The sequence below is a fragment of the Ricinus communis genome, chromosome 1 (assembly GCF_019578655.1).
Source record: "Ricinus communis isolate WT05 ecotype wild-type chromosome 1, ASM1957865v1, whole genome shotgun sequence".
Lineage (NCBI taxonomy): Eukaryota > Viridiplantae > Streptophyta > Magnoliopsida > Malpighiales > Euphorbiaceae > Ricinus > Ricinus communis.
Window position 1 is genome coordinate 14,021,821 of NC_063256.1, and position 23,486 is coordinate 14,045,306.

The 23,486-nt window shown below is 38.9% G+C and overlaps 1 pseudogene; it reads left to right on the top strand.

Annotated features, from left to right (window-relative positions):
• Positions 1 to 2,539: 2,539 nt before the first annotated feature.
• On the top strand, positions 2,540 to 15,345 carry LOC125369773 (annotated as a pseudogene).
• The last annotated feature ends 8,141 nt before the right edge of the window (positions 15,346 to 23,486 follow it).

Consider the following 23,486-nt stretch of genomic DNA (forward strand, 5'->3'; position numbering starts at 1 on the left):
ATAAGGAGCATTTAATTTATTTGAGGATGAGAGGGCAGAAGTTGTATGGAAAGCTAGAAAAATATACTATCATGACTCCTAGTGTTATATTCCTAAGATATATTGTAACAGGAGAGGGGGTGCCTGTAGATCCCGAGAAGGTCAAGGCAGTCCAATCTTGGTTGGCTTCGAAGAATGTGCACGAGGTTAGAAGCTTTCATGGACTAGCATCATTCTATAGGCGGTTCATTCAAAACTTCTCAACCATCATGGCTCCCATCACCAAATTAACAAAGAAAGGAGAGTTCAAGTGGAATGAAGCTGCCCAAAGTGTAGCACCCCAACTCAAACATCCAATTGTATAGCAATATATATATAATTAACTTTATAGACATAATTTATTACTTAATACAATATACATTCATACAATCTAAGTGGCATAATATACTTAATATACATAAGGAATATTTATACATTAGTTTAATTCACACAAGTACCTAAAATGCCCCAATGCTTGAGATAACTCCTCTGGCCCACCTGATAATATTGATTGATGCAAAGAGAGCAATGCACAGCTAAGGCTATCTACAACTGTACTAACCTGGAAAAAATTGCTAAGGAATGAGCTAGCGACTCAATAAGCATTTAATTTACTAAACTATAGTATATTATGCTAGAATTATCAAGTTTTTATCAAATATAGAAAATTATGCCAACACTTAACTGACAATCACAAAATCAACCATTTCAATTATTCTCATAAACAAATAATTTCATCTCGCATAATGCAAATAATCTCAAACTCAACCAAGTCAAATAATTTAATTCCATATTATTTGATGTGAATCCAAGTTCAAAGCTTAAAGAGATCCAAGATCCATTAATAGTACAAGAAGGCCCAATCACAAGGTCCAAATCTAAGAAGCTTCAACAAGCCATATTGGGTTTAATTAGGGACATTTGGAAAGCCCAAGAACTTCAACCCAATAAGGCATCCATGGAGACCCAAGGAATAATATTTAACTTGTTTTCATGTTAATAACAATTAGGGTTACATGTAGCCACCATGATGTGAATCCAAGTTCAAAGCTTAAAGAGATCCAAGATCCATTAATAGTACAAGAAGGCCCAATCACAAGGTCCAAATCCAAGAAGCTTCAACAAGCCATATTGGGTTTAATTAGGGACATTTGGAAAGCCCAAGAACTTCAACCCAATAAGGCATCCATGGAGGCCCAAGGAATAATATTTAACTTGTTTTCATGTTAATAACAATTAGGGTTACATGTAGCCACCATACAAGTTAATGTGGTAATTAATACCAAGTAATGGCTATCAATGTGGGTAGTGGTTATTAAGAGCCACCATATACAAGTTAATGGGGTAATCAATACCAAGTAATGGCTATTAGTGTGGATAGTGGTTACTAAGGCCATTTAAGAGTAAAAGTAATCCTATGTGTGTGAGTCTATTTTAGTAGTGTGTGCATGGACTTGTACTCTATATAAACAAGTCCTTTTCTCTTTCTTTTAGAGCATGATTGAATTTGATATATGAAATTTTGTTTGAGTTTTATTGTGAGGAATTTTGTCTTTAATTTCTTGCTTGAACTTTGCGACTTATCAAGCTTTATTCTAGCTTGTGGTGTCAAAATCTAAATCTTTATTTTCTTGTTATTTATCAAACTTTCTTGTTTATGGCATAAGAGGAAATTCAAAGTCTATCTTAGTATCTTTATCCTTGTTGGTAAAGGGGTTAAGTAGCATCCATCTTCTTACTTCAATCTTTGAACGATCCAAATTTGTGGATTAAATTGGTAATTTCTAGTTTTCTTCTAATTCAACTTATCATAGTATTTTTGCTATTGGGGAGTTAATTGATGAAACCTACAATTCCCATCATAAGTGGTATCAGAGCATTGGCTCGAGATTGAGGTTTGCGTATCTAATACTATCTTTTAATTCTCAATATCTTGTGTTCATCTTATATTTTGCACCATTTGCCATCTATTGTTCTTGTTATTATTATTATTTTTATCTTTATTCTTCTTATCTCAAGATTTTGTTTGCATATATCAAAAAAAAAAAAATCGTCCTAAAAGAAAAAAATTGTTATCTTTGATATTTTTGTGTTAGATCTCAGATTACATAAAAGAAATTGACTCTTCATATTCCATTGAGATCTATCTTTATAATTCTATATCTTTGTGTTCTTTGATGATCTATCTTTGTTTTTCATTTCTATTAGCCTATTTGCTACAAATTGTTCATTTCTTTAAGCCTACCTTATTATTTTCTTGTTAGCCTACCTTATTTTTTTTTCATTGATTACTACATTCTTGAAATTTTGTTTGATTGAGAAACTTAGTTCATCTAAGAAATCAAAAGGCAAATTTGAGAGGTAAAAGGCAAGAGTGTGAGATCATTAGAAAAAAATGAAGAAGTCAAAATTGAGTGTAAACACAAGTGGTATACATCAATTTTGAGTGAAAACACGTGAGGGAGTGTTGTGAGATCGTTTCTTTCTATTTTCTTTTATTAAAATTTTAGGTTTTACAATCATGTCAAAAGACACAAGTTCTTCTCCAAATGATCATGTGATTCAAGCTATGCAACAACAATTCGAAAGAATGTTTAGTATGATGGCGGGAGTCAATGAAAAATTAGAGAAGCATGATGGCATCCTTAACCAATTACATGGAGAGCCTAGACAAAGGAGACATCCACCAATTGACCAAGAGGACTATGAAGGAGAGGATGATTTGGATGATGATCAAGTCACCTTGTTGGGACAACGAATCAATCCTAGGAGACAAGCTAGGAGACGACATCCAAATGATGATGTTGATCGCAACCTTGGAAGCATCAAAATGAAGATTCCTTCATTCCAAGGAAGAAATGATCCAGATGTGTACCTTGAATGGGAGAGGAAAGTGGAACTCATCTTCGAATGTCATAATTATTCAGAGGAGAAAAAGGTAAAACTTGCCGCTGTTGAGTTTAGTGATTATGCAATTGTTTGGTGGGATCAATTTTGCAAGGAAAGACGTAGATATGGAGAAAGACCCGTGGAGTCTTGGAGAGAAATGAAGCAAATCATGAGAAAGAGGTTTGTTCCAAGCCACTACTATAGAGAGCTTCATCAAAGATTACAAACTCTAATTCAAGGATCCATGAGTGTGGAGGAGTATCACAAAGAAATGGAGAAGGCTATGATTAGAGCAAATGTGATAGAAGATTGTGAAGCTACCATGGCAAGGTTCTTGAGAGGGCTAAACAAAGACATTGCTGATATTGTTGATTTGCAACATTATGTGGAGATTGAAGATATGGTGAATTTGGCCATGAAAGTGGAAAGGCAATTGAAAAGAAAGAGGTAAGATTCTTGAATGGTCTAAACAAGAATATTGCTGATCTTGTGGAGTTGGAGCTTGAGGACATGGTGAATGTGGCCATGAAAATTGAAAGGCAACTCAAGCGAAAAGGTGCAAGTAAGTTTGATTCTAAACTTAATTCGAGTTCTAGTTCTTCTAATTGGAAATCGAATTGGAGTAAAAAGGATGATAAATTTGGTAAGCCTAAAGTGGATGAGAATAAGAATAAAAATGAAATAGGCAGCAAAAACAAAGTTGAGAATCAAGCTAATCAATCTAGAAGCTTGAAGTATTTTAAGTGTCTTGGACATGGTCATTATGCACGTGATTGCCCTAATAAAAGGACCATGATTGTTAGAGATGGAATTGTTGAATCTGAAAGTGAAAATGAAAATGATGATGAGAATGATGACATGCCAACTTTAGAGGATGTTAGTGATGTTGAGTATGCTAAAGGGGATGTGTTAGTAGTACAACGCATACTTAGTTTGCAATGTAAACACGATGAACATGGAGAGCAGCATGAGAATTTGTTTCATACTCATTGTTTAATTGCTAATAAGTTGTGTAACATGATTATTGATAGCGGAAGTTGTACTAATGTTGCTAGTACTTTGCTTGTGGAGAAATTGAAATTACCAACTACCAAACACCCAAGGCCTTACAAGTTGCAATGGTTGAATGATAGTGGTGTTGTGAAGGTAAATAAGCAAGTGCTAATTTCTTTTTCCATTGGGAGATATAAGGATGAGGTGCTTTGTGATGTGGTTCCCATGTATGCCGGACATGTTTTATTGGGAAGACCTTGGCAATATGATAGGCGTGTGATTTATGATGGGTTCAAGAATTGATATTCCTTGACTATTGATGGACAAAAGTTCAATCTTGGACCATTACCTCCCGAGGCCATTTTTGATGATCAAGTGAGAATTAAACAACAACATGAAGAGCTTGAATCTTCATATGGGGAATATCAGGGGAGGGAGCAAGAAATAGTGAAAAAAGAAAAAGGTGAGGTAAGTGGTAAAAGTGAGTGTAATGGGAAACACAAGGTCAGAGAAAACAAGGGAGATGAGAGTGAAAGAAAGATGAATGTGTATGCAAAGCCAAGTGATGTGAGGAGAACACTAACCTTGAGGCAGCCCTTACTAATCAGCATGCATAGGAGACCCTCAGATCAAAGACGACTGATTTCTCCTACTTCTTCAACACCTTCAACTTCATCCAGTCATCCAAATGAAGCCACATCATCAATGGAGTTAAACCCAGCTTTCCTAGAACCATGGTCACAACCAGAAGAACCTCCTCCATCAGATTCTCAATTATTGTCTCAAGAGATATCTCGAAAATCTCCTCGATGCCATTCATCTGACACACCTAGCCCATCACGACGCATTCGTCATAATTATGGCATAAGTGAGTCAGATGACTCTGATGAAGACTACTCAGAACATGGACCTACCAATAAGCGTATTTGGTGAAGAGCGGATAAGCACTCACAAAAGCAAGATGCTCCACTAAGAAGATGCTCTATTATTGTACTTAAAGTAGATATTTTGGCTTTTTATGTCACATGTTTTTTGGCTTTTTATGTCACATGTTTTCGTCTTTATGAAAAGGAATATATTCCTTTTTACGCATGCATTAAGCATAGTACTCTTGCCAGGTGGCAAGAAATTGTGGTTTGTAAGTTTATCTTGACATCTCCCTTCCTCCTATATAAAGGGAAGATCGTCTCTCTTGTAAATCAAGTTGTGTAAGGAATAAAAACACTTATCTTTCTCTCATCTTTCATGGCTTTCTAATTTCTCTCTATTCTTCTTCTCTATCCTATGGCAATGAATTAGCTGTTGCTACGATCTGTTTCTGTTATAATCCGGAAGGGCTAACTCGACTAACTCGGCTATTCGAGTTTCAAAGAAGCAGGAAGACCCCCATGGCGAGGTGCCTCTTTGGTCTTAGCTTAAAGAAACTCTCTTGCCTTGAGTAAGGATATTCTCCTTGAGTTTACAGCATGAGGATTATAGCATGAACAGCTCTCGGCGTCATCCTGGTATCAGAGCCACATGGTTTAGAGAAGAAGAAACTCATCTACAAACATGGAAACAACTTCAAATCCTATTGTCCAAACCTCTTCTCTCTCATTACCTACTTCATGTAAACAATACATTACAGATAAGATCGATAATCTAGTAGAAATATCCCATATTCCAGAAACCGCTCAAATTCAAAATTCTCTTGTCCCAATTCTCAACCCTTATGCTGTCTTCCGACGTAACCAGTCTTTCTCTAGACAACTGAGACATATTATTTCCAGACCATCTGTCAACATAAAAGAATATGTACAGTCTTCTTCCCTCTCTCAGTGTGTTCTTTCTTCTGTAACCACTGAACAGTATGTGACTTTAGAAATTCCATCCCACTTCATTCAACAATGGAAGCAACAAAAATATACCCATCTCCATTTTGGTGCCATCAGACTTGTACTTTCCTATCATGGAAGACAAGGACTTCCAGTCACTGCCAGACTTTCCTTGTTAGATACTCGTTATCTAAACTATGAACATGCTGTGATTGGTTCTATTGTCACAACTCTTAACGCAGGAAGCGTAGTACTTACATTTTTTCCTAATTTTAATATGTCTTTAGAAGATCCTCATCTCACCAAGCCCGAAAGTACAGTGTACAAATCACAGCAGATCAAGTTCGATACAATCTCGGCTACTCTTCATCATCGGCCTAGTCTACAGTTACAAGATCATGCCATTAACCCACAGACTCCCGGCCTCTAATCTGATGCGTTTTCATCTTTCGATAGTGGTCTCACTCCTACAATAGTTCAAACTCCCGGACAACTGCCCCGTGAAGAGTTGGAAAAGTTAATCCCTTCCGTGGATTACAAACTATGAAAAGCCGCACCAAAGTTCTCGACTGTACAAAAACAGGATCCTATTTTTATCAAGCAACTTGACAAGACTCAAGTAAAGTCTCCTATTTGTCCTCCACAGCAACATCCTCTTCAACTCCTCATTCTATTTCCATGATCCAACCAGTGAGGAGGACTTACGAGAAAAAGATTCCCATTCATAGTTTCCGGATCGGGATGGGTAGGAAGTCTATGTCTCTAAGATCAATGGACACTTTATCTGGGATTGTGATCCTTCAAAGTGTGATCCCGGATGTGCTTGTCAAGAAGATCTTGATGATCTTGAAACCAGACCCAAAAGAAACAAAACTTGGAGAAGGAAACATGCTTGTACTGGTCCACGTCAACATGATAAGGATGATGACCAGCCTGATCCCTTCCATGCTCCTTCTCAACCCAAGAAAGCTAGTCCTTGGATCGGACTCCCTCCGGAAAAGAACAAACCCATGACTGAAGATGACTATTTACAAAGATGCTTCCAGATCTTGAAGGAAGAAGGACTCTTGACCTGTCCTCCTCCACCAGTCGTTTGTTCTTGCTCCTTTGAACCAGTTAGAGTTCCAGAGGTAGCAGCGGTTCCTTGCTTCATGATGAATTCCGAAGATTTTCCACCTTTGGAAAGAAAGGAAAATGAGCAATCAAAGATACATGCACGTCCTTTTATTGCAAAGATACAAGATACAACTGCGCAGTACTTTAGCTCCTCTCTCAGCTGCAGAAGAAGTCTTAAATTGGCAAACCAATAACGCTGTTGCTCAGAATCAGTATCTGAAGAAGATTGATAATAGACTTTCACAAGTCTATGAAAAAACAAGTTCTATTGAAGCTCATGTTACTTCTTTCAGACAAGAAGCCTTGCAACTACATACAAAGCTTTCATCCAGGCTGTCTAAACTTGAGCAAGAAATGCAACAGATACTAGCATCTCAGCCTACATCACCTCTATTCTTGCAAAAGGATAGAGAAATCTTAAGGCTGAAGGAGCAGCTCAGAGAAATAGAGAGAGACCTTTATCCTACCAAACATCCTGTCTCCTCTCCACTCAATTTTCCTATTTCTACACCCCATCCTTTTATGTCTTCGGTTATACCCTTCAAACAATATGCCACAGTTTCAGATCTGGTGCCCAGAGCATCCAAGCCAGCAAAAAGGGTATCTTCTAAAACTTCATCTTCTTTCTCACAACCTACAAAAGACAAAGGACCTGCAAAGCCACAGTTTGCCATACAGCATACAACTCCTATCTCATCAGAGTCGTATGTTTCAGATTCAGATCTGTCTCAATTCGAACTTCAACGATCTAGTTCTTATTCTTCTGACCAAGAAACTAGATCCTCTGTTTCCACAGCTGAATCCCAGGTACTAGGTTCTCATGTGTTAATGAACACACAACAAGAACCAAACCTTACGGAAGAGCCGGACTTTACAGGAAGAGACGGAAGATCGAGAATCCCTCGCTCCGAAACTTCTCTCCCTCCAAAACCAGCCTCTCCGGTCCTTGGTTTTCTCTAGATACAGTGCCACCATCTCAATGGAGGAATAAAATCTTAGAATTCAATGCTTGGCTTGATCTCCAAATGATAAATCCTCAGTCTAATCTCCAAGCAGTCCTAACAGAATTCACATCAAGATTTACTGGCACCTTACGAGAATGGTTCTCCCATTTATCTGAGTATCAAAGGATACAATTTGTTCAACTTGGTTCTGTTGCTCAAGCTCAGCGCATATTCACCAACAATTTTGGGTGATTACAATTTAATCTTCGGACAACGGAAACAAGAATATTTTGATCGTGAAATGCTGTTCCATGAAGAGAAAAGATCTAGAAACCCACTATGTTCATATGTCCAAACTCTATTATGAACTCACGGGCCCAACAAAGGTGATGATCTCAAATATACTTTTGTCGACTCTCACTTTGAAGAAATGCAGCCTGAAATTCAACGCATGATGACAGAGACTCACAGAGATATCACTCATATTTCTCTCGGGGAAATCTGGCAATTCACTCTAGCCACTCTGGACAAAATGTGTGAACAGCAGAAACTATTCAAAAAAATTGCAAAAGGAGAAGCGTTGCTAAAGAACTTATGCAACAGGGATTATCTTCAAATCAAATGCAAAGAGAAACACTGTGACTGCAGATCAAAAAAGAAAAAACATTTTTCTTCTTATTCCAAGGAATCCTCTCATCACAAGCAGAAAAAGGGAAGAAAGATACGCTGGTTCAGAAAGAAGTCAACAAACAAGCGTAAATCAGATCGGTGCTACATCTGTGGCCAAAGAGGACACTATGCAAAGAAATGTCCTAACAAGCCGAAACAAACTGTTGCTCTTCTTCATCAATTGAAAGATTCATGTCCAGAAGATCTATCGGACCATGATCTTGAATCACTTTTTTCAGAAGAAGAAGGACCTACACTTCAAGTCAAAATTGAACCTCCAGACAGTCCACAGATTCAGACTCCTGAAAATTTTCACTGGTTATCTCCTTTACCATCACCAGAAACCATCCTTGCAGATATAGCCTACTTCATTCCTGATGAACCACATCCCTACATAATATGTCTCAGTTGTCTAGAAAAAGACTGGTTGCGTCGGAAGACAGCATAAGGGTTGAGAATTGGGACAAGAGAATTTTGGATTTGGGCAGTTTCTGGAATATGGGATATTTCTACTAGGTTATCGATCTTATCAGTAATATAATGTTTACATGAGGTAGGTAGTGAGAGGGAAGAGGCTTGGACAATAGGATTTGAAGTTGTTTCCATGATCTTATCAATTTCTTCTTCTCTCAACCTAGGCTCTGATACCAGGATGACGCCGAGAGCTGTTCATGCTATAATCCTCATGCTGTAAACTCAAGGAGAATATCCTTACTCAAGGCAAGAGAGTTTCTTTAAGCTAAGACCAAAGAGGCACCTCGCCATGGGGGTCTTTCTGCTTCTTTGAAACTCGAATAGCCGAGTTAGTCGAGTTAGCCCTTTTGGATTATAACAGAAACAGATCGTAGCAACAGCTAATTCATTGCCATAGGATAGAGAAGAAGAATAGAGAGAAATTAGAAAGCCATGAAAGATAAGAGAAAGATAAGTGTTTATTCCTTGCACAACCTGTCTTACAAGAGAGACGAATCCTCCTTTATATAGGAGAAGAGGAACTCTCTCAAAATACACGCTAACCCTAAGAGATTGCCATCTGGCAATCTTATCTTACATGACTCTCAATCCTTATCTGATGCAACCAAAGATGCATCTAAGTCAACTAGCATGGATCCACTAGCCTATGGAGGACCGATGACACGAGCAAGGAGTAAAAGGTTCAAGCAAGCCTTAAATTCTTACTTGGAGCATGTTTTGAAGATGGCTAATGATGGTGCTTCTAATGAAGATAACAACGCCTTGAAGATAGTGACATTAATTGCTATTAATGAAGCTTAAACTTCTGGTCATGGAACAAGGTCAAGGTCAAATATCAGGGATCAAAGTCAACAGGCTTTCCTAGGGTTTCTAGAAGCATTGGGCCGCACATTAGGGTTTCTAGAAGCATTGGAGGTCTCACCTAACCCTAGGGCAGCCACCACTTATGCTTAGAGAAGGAGGCAGCCGCACATTAGAAGTCTTTTAGGGTTTGATTCTTTATTGCTTATCTCTTAGTCCTTTTTAGGGTTAGAATCATTTCAAAACTCTATAAATAGAGCTATGTATTTCGGCTAAAGGACATAAGATCAATATACATTTCTGAATGAAGTTTAATTTGAGTTGTTAACTCTTATTCCTTAAGGTGTTCCTTATTGAATTTCTTGAGATTAAATTAACTTGTTTGATTTAGTTTCACATCTACATGTTTGATCAATCAATTAACTTTTTATTAGTTTCTTGAGTTGTTTGAACATTCTTCATCTATTTATAACTAAAGGGCTTAGTAGTTCTATTGCTAAGTTTGTTAGTTCCATAATCAATTGCAAACTTTCAAGTTAGATCTTGGGGCGACAAATTCGAACTTATTGGTAAGGGTGCTTCCTCTTAAATAGGGAGAGCGTTTATCAGTTTGATTTTCTCACCATTACTTATCTTGGTGTTTGAACGTATCCGGTTCGAGTTCGTATCATTTGGTATCAGAGCCAAACTTGTTAGTTGGTTCATTTTTTTCAATTAAAGAGTCATCTTCTATTTCATCTCAATTTCTGTTCGCATCATTATTAAAAAAAAAAAGTATACTATTTTCATTGCTGCCCGCATACCAAGGCAGATTTCCAAAAAAAAAAAAAAGAAAGGGAAGGAACGGAAAACTAACCCTAACCATTTGTGTTGGGTAGTTCTCGAAGAATTAACTCTTGATTGATTCATTCCGTAATTCCTTTTAATTAATTGGAGCTGTTCTTCATTCTTATAATTCTGATTTGGGTAATTTTGTTTGTTTTCTCTTAAAAAGCTTTTCTTTTGGGTTAATTGAGTCTTGTTCGATTAGTTGTAAGCTTGTTTTGTTCACACGCTTATAATTCGTTTTATTGATTCACGAGTGTTCTATTGAACTTCAGAATTAATAAACGTTAAGAGGTTGTGAAAAACTTGTTCTTGTGATTACTAGAACAATTTGATTTAATTTCTATAAGGAATTCAATTCTTTGTGAGTGAAACACGTGAGGGAGTGATCTTTTCTTGTTTTGCCTTTAACTATAAGAAGCCTCCAGAGTATAACACTTGATCACGTCCTTTTTTCTTAGTCTTTTGGTTTAACCATGTCATCTGAACCATCATTGACTTTGGAAAATTTAGCTTATACATTGAGAGATGTAGTAGAACATATGACAAAACAATTTCAAAAACAAGATGACAAATTAACTAGGTTATTGAATGATATGCCTAAAACGTCTAAAGGGGATGGTTCTGATAATGACCAAGAAAGTGAGTCTAAAGGTACCATCTTTTCATGGTAAGAGTGACCCTGAAGTTTATTTGGAGTGGGAAAAGAAGGTTGAAAGGGTTTTTGAATGTCATAACTATAGTGAGTCTAAAAAGGTTAAACTTGCTGTTGTTGAATTTTGTGATTATGCTGCCATTTGGTGGGATCAATTGGTGAGTGGTCGTAGGCGTCATGGGGAACACGAAGTTGGTTCATGGGATGAGGTTAAACGCATTATGCGTAAAAGGTTTGTGCCATCGCACTACCAAAGGGATTTGTACAACAAGTTACAAAATCTAGTACAAGGTAGTAAGAGTGTTGAGGAGTATTGGCAATCTATGGAGATAGCTATGATTAGAGCCAATATAGATGAGGATAGGGAAGCCACAATGGCAAGATTTTTGCATGGTTTGAATCGTGATATTGCTAACATAATTGAATTGCAGCATTATGTAGAGATGGAGGATATGTTGCACATGGCCATAAAGGTGGAAAAGCAATTAAAAACCAAGAGCAGAAGTGCTGCCCCTAGCTCAAAATGGAGTAATGCATGGAAAGGGAGCAACCAGCCCCCTAACAAGGGTCGTGAGGCATCAAAGGACATCAAGCCAGCCCCTAAATTTGATGTTAACACTAAACCAACGACGCGAAAGTGACCTCAAATCAAAGAAAGTGCAATGCTTCAAGTGTTTGGGGTATGGACATATATCTTCCCAATGTCCAAACAAGCGAACCATGGCAATTCGAGGTGGTGAAGTGGTCTTTGAGAGTGATGAAGAATCCGAACCAGGTGAGGAGGATTACCTATACATGCCCTGAGTTGGAAGAATGTGATGATGTGCAATTGGGTGAGGTTAGTAATGTACTTATAACTTTTAGAGCTCTTAATTTACAACCTATTGATGATGACGCTCAAAGGGAAAACATATTCCATACTACATGTAAAGTACAAAACCATGATGCTAATTGTAGTTTAATCATTGATGGGGGTAGTTGTACTAATGTAGCCAGTGCTATGATGGTTGATAAACTTAGACTTCCAACTATTAAGCATCCGAAGCCATACACCTTGCAATGGCTTAATGATCAAAGTGGGATTAGAGTTACTAAGCAAGTACGGATTGCATTTAGTGTAAAGAAGTATAATGATGAGGTATTATGTGATGTTGTTCCCATGCAAGCATGTCATATGTTGCTAGGTAGACCATGGTTATATGATAGATCTGTAATTCATAACGGTCGAACCAATGCATATTCTCTTGTAATGGATGGAAAACCGTATGTTTTGGCACCATTAAGTCCTAAAGAAGTTTGTGAATTACAAAAAGTTGTAAAGAAAGTGTGAGAGTGCATATGAAAAAGAAAAGGTGCACAAGCAAAAGGGGAGTTGTGTGGAAAATAATGAGGGGGGAGAGCAACGAGTGGTAAAAGGAGAGTTTAGCGAGGGTTTGCGCAAGAATGTGAGCAAAAGAACGAGTAAGGCGCAAGAAAAAGGGGAGGCAAGCGAGAAAAAAGTGAGTTTCTTAGTTAGAGAGCGAGACATGAGAAAGACTTTGAGTGAAAATAGGCAAGTACTTGTACTTATGTACAAGGAGACTTTATTTAACACTAATAATCTTAACTCTTCTCTTCCTAGTGTGTTTGTAAGTGTTTTGCAGGAATATGACGATGTGTTTCCCGAGGAGTTACCTAGTGGGTTGCCACCACTAAGGGGGATAGAGCACCAAATTGACTTTGTGCCGGGGTCATCCATTCCAAATGGACCAGCCTATAGAGTCAATCCGGAGGAGACCAAAGAGCTGCAACGCCAAGTTGAGGAACTACTAAGTAAAGGTTATGTTAGGGAAAGTCTTAGCCCATGTGCTATTCCTGTTTTGTTAGTCCCTAAGAAAGATGGGTCTTGGCGTATGTGTATTGATTGTCGTGCAATTAACAAGATTACCATTAAATATCGTCATCCTATTCCTAGGTTAGATGATATGTTAGATGAATTGCATGGAAGTGTTATCTTTACTAAAATTGATTTGAGAAGTGGCTATCATCAAATTAGAATGAATATAGGTGATGAGTGGAAAACAACATTCAAAACTAAATTTGGTTTGTATGAGTGGTTGGTCATGCCTTTTGGCTTAACTAACGCACCAAGTACTTTTATGAGACTAATGAACCATGTTTTGCATGCGTATATTGGTAAATTTGTGGTAGTATACTTTGATGATATTTTGATTTATAGTAAGAGCTTTAGTGAGCATGTTGAACATGTTCGGATGGTGTTGATGGTTTTGCGTGAGAATTCTTTATATGCTAACCTTGCTAAGTGTGATTTTTGCACAAACAAACTTGTGTTTCTTGGTTTTGTTGTTAGTAAAAATGGAATTCAGGTCGATGAAGATAAGGTAAAAGCAATTAAGGAGTGGCCAACACCAAAGAATGTTAGTGATGTGAGGAGCTTTCATGGGCTTGCAAGCTTCTATAGGAGGTTTGTCAAGGACTTCAGTACCCTTGCCGCACCACTTAACGAGCTTGTAAAGAAGAACGTGAAGTTTCATTGGGGAGAACAACAAGAAAACGCATTTAATATGCTAAAGGACAAACTTACTTCATCTCCCATTCTTTCACTTCCGGATTTTTCCAAAACTTTTGAAATTGATTGTGATGCTTCTGGTGTAGGTATTGGAGCTGTTTTAATGCAAGATGGGAAGCCAATAGCCTATTTTAGTGAAAAGTTGAATGGAGCTAGCTTGAAATATCCAACTTATGACAAGGAATTGTATGCTCTTGTGCGTGCACTCAATGTTTGGCAGCATTATTTGCTATCTTAGGAGTTTGTGATTCACACGGATCATGAAGCATTAAAGCACTTGAAGGGACAGAACAAGTTGAATAAGCGCCATGCTAAATGGAGTGAATTCATTGAAGCATTTCCCTATGTCATTAAGTACAAGCAAGGTAAAGAAAATGTAGTTGCTTAGATGCACTATCTAGAAGGTATGCTTTACTTGCTTCTCTAGAAACAAAATTGCTTGGTTTTGAGTATATCAAAGACTTGTATGTTGATGACCACGATTTTGGTTCTATTTTTCATGCTTGTGAACATGGTGCTATTGATAAATTTTACAGACACGATGGATTTTTGTTCAAAGAAAAACGTCTATGCATTCCTATGTGTTCTATGCGTGAATTGCTTGTGAGAGAATCACATGAAGGTGGTTTGATGGGACACTTTGGTGTTCAAAAGACTTTAGATGTTTTGCATGATCATTTCTATTGGCCTAAAATGAAATCTGATGTGAATAGATTATGTGCTAACTGTATTGTATGCAAGCAAGCTAAGTCTAAATCACAACCTAATGGGTTATACATGCCTTTGCCCATACCTAATTCTCCTTGGATTAACATATCTATGGATTTTGTGCTTGGATTACCTAGGTCTAAGCATGGGCATGATAGTATTTTTGTTGTGGTGGATAGGTTTTCAAAGATGTCACACTTTATTGCATGTAGGAAAACCGATGATGCACAACATGTTGCTGAATTGTTCTTTAGAGAAATTATGCGTTTACATGGTATGCCTAGAACTATTGTCGTTGATAGGGACACCAAGTTTTTGAGCTATTTTTGGAAGACCTTATGGGGTAAACTGGGAACTAAATTACTTTTTTCTACTACATGTCATCCCCAAACCGATGGTCAAACTGAGGTAGTAAATAGAACTTTGTCACAATTACTTAGGACCATGGTTAAACGAAACTTGAGAACATGGGAAAATTGTTTGCCGCATGTTGAATTTGCATATAATCGTAGTATGCATTCTTCTACTCAATTTTGCCCATTTGAGAATGTTTATGGCTTTATTCCTTTGAGTCCTTTAGATTTGATTGCTTTACCTTTGAGTGAACAAGTGAATTTAGATGGTGCAAAGAAGGCTGAATTTGTGTTGAAGTTGCATGAGCAAGTGCGTGCAAATTTGGAAAGACGCAATGAACAAATCACCAAACAACGCAATAAGGGCCGCGAAAGGATGGTATTTGAAGTTGGTGATTGGGTTTGGGTGCACTTCAGGAAGGAAAGGTTTCCCAATCAAAGAAAATCAAAGTTGATGCCACGTGGTGATGGTCCATTTGAAGTAATAGAGCGCATCAACGATAATGCATACAAAGTTGACTTACCTGGTGAGTATAATGTTAGTGCTACTTTTAATGTTGCTGATTTGTCTCCTTTTGATTTTGATGAAGGCGTTGATTCGAGGTCGAATCCTTTCAAAGAGGGGGGAATGATGCAACCAAAGATGCATCTAAGTCAACTAGCATGGATCCACTAGCCTATGGAGGACCGATGACACGAGCAAGGAGTAAAAGGTTCAAGCAAGCCTTAAATTCTTACTTGGAGCATGTTTTGAAGATGGCTAATGATGGTGCTTTTAATGAAGATAACAACGCCTTGAAGATAGTGACATTAATTGCTATTAATGAAGCTTAAACTTCCGGGTCATGGAACAAGGTCAAGGTCAAAGATCAGGGATCAAAGTCAACAGGCTTTCCTAGGGTTTCTAGAAGCATTGGGCCGCACATTAGGGTTTCTAGAAGCATTGGAGGTCTCACCTAACCCTAGGGCAGCCACCACTTATGCTTAGAGAAGGAGGCAGCCGCATTAGAAGTCTTTTAGGGTTTGATTCTTTATTGCTTATCTCTTAGTCCTTTTTAGGGTTAGAATCATTTCAAAACTCTATAAATAGAGCTATGTATTTCGGCTAAAGGACATAAGATCAATATACATTTCTGAATGAAGTTTAATTTGAGTTGTTAAACTCTTATTCCTTAAGGTGTTCCTTATTGAATTTCTTGAGATTAAATTAACTTGTTTGATTTAGTTTCACATCTACATGTTTGATCAATCAATTAACTTTTTATTAGTTTCTTGAGTTGTTTGAACATTCTTCATCTATTTATAACTAAAGGGCTTAGTAGTTCTATTGCTAAGTTTGTTAGTTCCATAATCAATTGCAAACTTTCAAGTTAGATCTTGGGGCGACAAATTCGAACTTATTGGTAAGGGTGCTTCCTCTTAAATAGGGAGAGCGTTTATCAGTTTGATTTTCTCACCATTACTTATCTTGGTGTTTGAACGTATCCGGTTCGAGTTCGTATCATTATCTCTTAATTACACATGTGAAGGAATATATTCCTTCTTACAAGACTCCAAAACATGCTCCTCCTTGAGTTTACAGCATGAGGATTATAGCATGAACAGCTCTCGGCATCTTTCTGGTATCAGAGCCTGGTTTAGAGAAGAAGAAATTGATAAGATCATGGGAACAACTTCAAATCCTATTGTCCAAACCTCTTCCCTCTCACTACCTACCTCATGTAAACATTATATTACCGATAAGATCGATAACCTAGTAGAAATATCCCATATTCCGAAACGCCCAAATCCAAAATTCTCTTGTCCCAATTCTCAACCCTTATGCTTTGTCTTCCGACGCAGTCTTTCTAACAAGTGAGACATATTATTTCTAGACCTTCCTGTCAACATAAAAGAATATGTACAGTCATCTTCTCTTCTCAGTGTGTTCTCTCTTCCAGGCGATGCGTGACTTTAGAAATTCCACCTCATTTCATCCAACGGTGGAGACAATGGTATACCCATCTCCACTTGGAGCCATTAGACTTGTTCTCTCCTATCATGGGAGACAAGGACTTCCAGACTCTCCTTGTTAGATACCCCAGTATCTAAATTATGAACATGCTGTAATCGGCTCTATTGCTACAACACCGAATGCAGGGAGCGTAGTGCTAACGTTCTTCCCTAATTTCAACATGTCATTAGAAGATTCACATCTTAGTCGGGGCCTTGAAGGTTCAAGTCGGTTGGGATACCATTTCGGCTACTCTTCATCATCGGATGGTTTATGAGGCTTCAAGACCATGCAATAAATCCTGCGGACTCCAGTCTTTCCGGTGGAGACGCATTATTTATCTTCTTGGCCGATGGTCTTACTCCCACTATAGTTCAAACTCCTAGGCAATTGCCTAGAGAAGAACTGGAGAAGTTGATTCCCTCTGTTTGGATCACAAATTATGAGAAGCTTCACCAAAGCTCACGACTGTCCGGAAACAAGATCCAATATTCATCAAACGGCTTGACAAGTCTGTCAAGGTTTCATATCTATCATCATCTTCAAATCCTCATACTGCCTCTATGATTCAACCGATGCAGAGATCTTATGAGAAGAAAATTCCCATTCACGACAGTCAAACGGGTGGGAAGTTTATAAAGGCAAGATTAATGGTCATTTCATTTGGGATGTTAATCCCTCCAGATGTGATCTTGGATGTAACTGCCAAGATGATCTGGATGATCTAGAATTCGGATCAAAGGGGACTAAGACTTGGAAAAGAAAACATACATGTTCTAGTCCACCTAGATATGATGACAAAGATGATGATCAACCTGATTCCATTCAGGTTCCTGCAAAAAACAAGAAAGAAAGACCTTGGATCGGTCTTCCACCAGAGAAGAACAAACCGATGTCCAATGATGACTATCTAAAGAGATGCTTTGAAATATTGAAAGAAGAAGGACTCTTGAATTGTCCTCCTCCCCCAGTGGTTTGCTCCTGTTCTTTTGAGCCAGTAAAGATCCCAGTCAGTCGCAGTGCCATGTTTTATGGTCAACTCAGAAGAATTTCCTCCTCTGGCGAGGAAAGAAAATGAACAAACCAAGGCGCCTGCCCGTCCTTTTATTGTGAAGGATACAGTCCAACCTGCAGGCAGTTTGGCCCCTCTCTCAGCTGCTGAGGAAGTTTGAACTGGCAGACAAACAATGCTGTTGCCCAGAATCATTATCTGGAAAAGATTGACAATAGACTCTCAGAAGTCTATGAAAAAACCAGTTCCATAGAAGCTCATGTCACCTCATTCGGAGAAGAAGCCTTACGGATGCACACGAAGCTTTCGTCTAGGCTATTTAAACTTGAGCGGAGATGGAACAGATCCCGCAACTCAGCCCTACATCACCTTTATTCGGCAAAAGGATAAAGAGATCTTAAGGCTGAAAGAGCGACTCGGAAATAGAAAGAGATCTTTACCCTTCTAAACAATCTACCTCTTCTCAACTAAATTTTCCTATTTCTACACCACACCCTTTCATGTCCACGGTTATGTCTGTTAAACAATATGCTACTATCTCAGACTTGGTGCCTCGAGCATCCAAACCGGCATCCAAACCTGCAAAAAGGACATCTTCAACTCCCTCATCCTTTCCATCCAAGCCTTCAAAGGATAAAGGACCTACTAAAACACAGATGGCTATACAGCAAAACCCTCCTATCTTTACGGAGTCTACCCCTCCTCAACTGGGTCGTATATTTGATTCGGATCTATCTCAGTTTGAATTACAACACTTCACTCTTCCTCTTAGGATCGAGGAACTGATATCCTCAGATCAACAGTGAGTCAGGAACACAAGGTCCTCATGTGTTGATGAACACACCGCAAGAGCCCGAAATTACAGAAGAAACTGAAGAATTAGAGTCTCTTGCTCCAGAACATCCTTTCCCGCCAAAAAGAGGTTCTGGTCCCTGGTTCTCTTTAGATACTGTGCCTCCATCACAATGGCGTAACAAGATCTTAGAATTCAATGCTTGGCTTGATCTCCAAATGATAAACCCTCAAGCTAGTCTCCAAGCTGTCTTAACAGAATTCACATCAACGTTCCTTTGGCACATTACGGAATGGTTCTCTCACTTGTCCGAATACCGGCGACTTCAATTTGTTCAACTTGGTTCTATCACTCAAGCTCTGGCACAAATCCATCAACAGTTTCTAGGAGACTACAATTTAATTTTCAGACAAAGAAAACAAGAGTACTTTGATCGCAAATGCTGTTCTATGAAGAGAAAAGATCTAGAAGTTCACTACGTCCATATGTCCAAACTCTATTATGAACTCACGGGCCCAATAGTGATGATCTCAAATATACTTTTGTCGGCTCTCACTGAAGAAATGCACCCCGAAATTCAACGCATGATGGCGAAACTCATAGAGATATCACTCATATTTCTCTCGGAGAAATCCGGCAATTCACCCTAGCCACTCTAGACAAGATGTGTGAACAGTGAAACTTTTCAAAAAATTGCAAAGGAGAAGCATTGCTAAGAAACTTATGCAACAGAGATTATCTCCAAATCAAATGCAAAGAGAAGCACCGTGACTGCAGATCAAAGAAGAAAAACATTTTTCTTCTCATTCAAAGGAATCTTCTCATTACAAGCACAGAAGGGAAGGAAGATCTGTTGGTTCAAAAGGAAATCGACAAACAAGCCGGAAAACAGATCGGTGCTACATCTCATGGCCAAAGAGGGCACTATGCAAAGAAATGCCCTAACAAGCCGAATCAAACTGTTGCTCTTCTTCATCAATTAAAAGATTCATGTTCGGAAGATCTATCCGATCATGATCTTGAGTCTCTTTCTCGGGAAGAAGAAATGGCGTCTTCTCGGACTCTATTTGCCATTCCGTACTCGGACAACAAAGACAGATGATGAAAATTCTTCGGACGAAGAAACATCTATTCTTACTATTGGTCCTGCTCTCCAAATAAAACAAGAACCGCCAGACCTTCCACCAATTTCCGAGGGATTTACAATGGCTGCAACCTCTACCTTCTCCCGATTATATCCTTGCGAGATATATCTTACTGTTTCCACGAGATACCTTCTCCAAAGAAAATACCTACACCAGTTCAAACCAGCTCCTCTTCTTCTACATCATTATTCATTCCTACTTCTCCGGAAAGTATGGAAAATCCATCTTCACCGGAAGTCACATCAGCACAACCTATTCATCCTACACCATTGGTATCCATCCATGTCTTACCCGGCAAATATGAAAAACCTATCCTTGTTCTGCTTTGATGGATACGGGATCTCATTGTACGATGTTAAATCCGATGCTCTGCCCTAGTTCAGCATGGAAAAAAGGATTTATCACTTCACGTGCGAGATGGCAAAAGTTTCGGACTACAATGGTCTCTAAACAAAAGATTGGAATCTGAGTTCTTCCCGTGATCATATTGTATGGATCCACGCCATCGGATCCTATCCGTTTGGAAGAGATCTTTTAGTTGGGTTTGATACTTATCATGCGGCGGAAAATTACAAATCCTCGCCATCAGGCTTAAGTATAAGCGAGAATTTCTCCCTTATACTCAAAATCCCAACCAGTTCTCCATTGCGAAGTCCCTCCTGGACTTTGCTCATTTAAAGGGGTTGTTCATACCATGTACGATTCTCATAGAAACTTCTATCACCCTTTTCCACTATACAAGAACCCGGACTTCTTCATCACTCTCCCCTTCAAATTAAATGAAGATGTCAACCCCACTAGAGCCGACCATCCCGGGATGTCTCCATCCCGATTTGGCTTTAGCAAGACAGGAATGCCAAGAACTTCTTCAAAGTAAGGCTTGATAGAACCTACACGGTCTCCTTGGGCATGCCAAGCATTCTATGTAGAAAGAGATCGGAAAAACTAAGAGGGAAAGAAAAGGCTCAGAATTGATTACAAGCCCCTGAATCATTTTCTTTCGGATGACAAATTTCCAATTCCTAAAATCTCTTCTCTATTGATTCGTCTTCAAGGAGCAACCTATTTCTCTAAGTTCGATCCAAGTCGGGATTCGCAGCTTGGGTATTCACCCCGAAGAAAGATACAAGACCGCCTTCCGCATCCCGGGATGCTCGACCAATGGACTGTTATGCCTTTTGGGCTTAAAACAGCTCCTTCCATCTTCCGGAAGGCGATGGTCCGAATTTTTGAATCAATCCCGGATACTTGCATCATTTACATCGATGATATCCTACTTTTCTCAAAGTCGGCCTAAAGAGCATGATGATCTTCTCGGAAGATTTCACAGTTTAGTCCATTCCTACGGGATAATGCTTTCGGAAAAAAGTCTTACATTGGATGATCAAGTTGACTTTCTTGGGCTCAAGCTAAAAAATGGGCGGTATGAAGCAAGCTCACATTTAGCTCAAGAATTACGGCATTTCCCGTTGAGAATCTATCCAAAAACAGATCCAACAGTTTCGGGATCATCAATTACATGCGAGACTTTATTCCAAAGGCCGGCCCATACAAAGGCCCCGGTTAAAGAAAAATGCGGGCCCATGGACTCGGGGCCCATCGTTTAAGATATTAAAACAGTCGGCCCAAAAGACTCAGCCCTCACTATTCCTGCTGATGACGCCGGTGATTCTTCAGACTGATGCAAGTGACTACGCTTGGGGTGCTATTCTCCTCCAAAACAGGAAAATAAGGAGTCACTATGCAGACACGTGTCGGGACAATTCAAGGATGTTGAACTTCATTATCATTCAAATATTAAGGAGATTCTGGCGGTAAAATATGCAATTCGGAAGTGCAAATTCTTTGTGGCCTCAAGACATTTTATAATTAGAATGGACAATTCTAATTTCCCTCGTGATTCGGAATTCAAGGACGACAAATCGATAAACAACTGCCGCTCGAAAGAGTGGTTCTCCCAATATGATTTTGAAGTACAACACATTCAAGGTGATAAAAACCTCATCCCCGACTTTCTATCCCGATTATCCAAATCTTTTATGGATCCTCCTAGTCCTTCTTTCTTTATCTTTATGGCACAATTTAGTCCCGGGTGTGCACCCAAATCAACCCTGAAGGTATGTCTATGCAAGAATTTGAACTTTGGGTCTATAGACGTATCTTAGCCTTCTATCGGACTATCGTACCAAATCCGGAAGACTTTTCCGCCTCATTCCCTTGGAAACTTTTCCCCACTATTACAGTAAACGTTTCCTTCAACTTCAGTTACCGTATCTCCGGTACCTCACATGTCTCAGATCATCTTCCTGTAGAACTACCATTATTACAAACCTTATGGTTCTTACACGGAGAAGAGAATGAGTCACATCCGACTGGCAATTTTTCCTACTATTTGACAATCAACAGGCATGGCAATACAGGCTCAGAAGATTGGTGAACCAAGCAGGTCTTCTCCACATGGCAGACCATGATAAGGCTTTGACCTATCATACCATCCTCTTTCTCCATCAGCGACACAACTCAAATGACACTGTTTCAACAGACATTACAGAATGGAGAACTCTCCCCGGACATTTTGAAGAGATGCCCCTTGTCATTAAACATGCTTTACTTCACAAAGGGAATGAGCTAAATCATACAGCTAATGAGGTGATTCCAGTCATCAACATGCGAAGACAATCCTCGGATCAAAGACGGCTGTTCACTTCTACTTCTTCAATACAGTCATCTCCAGCTAGACAACAATCTGAAGCTACGTCTTCAATGTCAATAAATCCAGCCTTTCAGGAACCATGGTCATAACTAGAAGAATCTCTTCTCCCAGCCTCACAGCTTTTGGCCCAAATGACACCTTTAAGGCCTTCTAGGCCTTGTCCAACTAGCAGGCCCAACCCACCAAGAAGAAGGCGTCGAAGCTATAGAGATAGTGACTCAGATGATTCTGATGACAACTACTCAGAGTGTGGGTCCACAAACAGACAAGACAAGTGATGTCATGATGCACTCCCAACAGCAAGATTCTATATTATGATCCCCATCATTAAGAGTCGTTTGGCCTTACATGTTTTGGCCTTATATGTCATTATTAGGGTCTCCATTATTAAAGACGCTTGGCCTTATATGTCATTATTAGGGTCTCCATTATTAAAGTCGTTTGGCCTTATATGTCATTATTAGGGTCTCCATTATTAAGTCGTTTGGACATATATGTCAGCATGTTTTGGAGTCTTGTAAGAAGGAATATATTCCTTCACATGTGTAATTAAGAGATAAGGATTGAGAGTCATGTAAGATAAGATTGCCAGATGGCAATCTCTTAGGGTTAGCGTGTATTTTGAGAGAGTTCCTCTTCTCCTATATAAAGGAGGATTCGTCTCTCTTGTAGGACAGGTTGTGCAAGGAATAAACACTTATCTTTCTCTTATCTTTCATGGCTTTCTAATTTCTCTCTATTCTTCTTCTCTATCCTATGGCAATGAATTAGCTGTTGCTACGATCTGTTTCTGTTATAATCCAAAAGGGCTAACTCGGCTATTCGAGTTTCAAAGAAGCAGAAAGACCCCCATGGCGAGGTGCCTCTTTGGTCTTAGCTTAAAGAAACTCTCTTGCCTTGAGTAAGGATATTCTCCTTGAGTTTACAGCATGAGGATTATAGCATGAACAGCTCTCGGCGTCATCCTAAGACCCAGGGACCAGAACCTGGTTTTGGCGGGAA